The 670-nt window shown below is 70.3% G+C and overlaps 1 protein-coding gene across 2 annotated transcripts in view; it reads right to left on the reverse strand.

Annotated features, from left to right (window-relative positions):
• LOC103276855 (sprouty-related, EVH1 domain-containing protein 3-like) overlaps nucleotides 1–670 on the reverse strand; it is a 16,944-nt gene that overhangs the window by 11,613 nt on the left and 4,661 nt on the right. The gene's annotated exons all lie outside the window — the stretch shown is intronic.

The raw sequence follows: 670 nt of genomic DNA on the forward strand, positions 1-670 counted from the left end.
GACTTCGAGACCCCAGCCTGCCACTCTCCCGAGATCTCTCAGTTCCCCGTTCTGCACAGGACCAACAGAGGACCACAGGCCCCGAGCCCCCGAGCCCCCGAGCCCCGGGCCCACGCCGTGAGGACCCAGGCCTCCCAGCCCGGTCCTGGCATGATCCGAGCGCCCAGCACCCCGCCTTCAGACCCAGGAGTTCTGGCCCCGGCCAGCTCCTCCTTCAGGACGCAGGAGTCCCCCCCTGGGCCCCTCGGGCTGCCCCCACCACCGTGAATTCAGCAGTCCGAAGGCCTTCTTCCGTGAGTTCCGCAAATATACTCGGAGAAGAGTCCACATCAGCCCCCAGCCCCTCTGGACTCCAGAACTCCTCAAAACCTTAAGCGCGCAGGCGACACGGGAATCTCCCCCCAGCCCCCGCCCTCGGCAGCCTCGGCAGCCTCGGCCTCCAAGGGCCTCCCTATTTCCCAGCCTGGCTCAGCGAGCAGCCCAGCCAGCCCCGGGGCTCTGTGTGGCTTTCCGGCCCGCTTCGAGACCCCAGCGCCCGGCCCCCTTCCACCCGGAGCCCCAGACTCCCGCCGGGGGCAGAGGTCGCACCTGGGCAGAGGAGCGGCGGCGCTGTGGGGGCGTGGCCGGCCCGAAGCCAGAAGCCGACTCCAGGGTGACGATGGGGGCCGCC

This window comes from Carlito syrichta, unplaced genomic scaffold (assembly GCF_000164805.1).
Source record: "Carlito syrichta isolate Samal-C Ts95f unplaced genomic scaffold, Tarsius_syrichta-2.0.1 Scaffold316389, whole genome shotgun sequence".
In the NCBI taxonomy this organism is placed as follows: domain Eukaryota; kingdom Metazoa; phylum Chordata; class Mammalia; order Primates; family Tarsiidae; genus Carlito; species Carlito syrichta.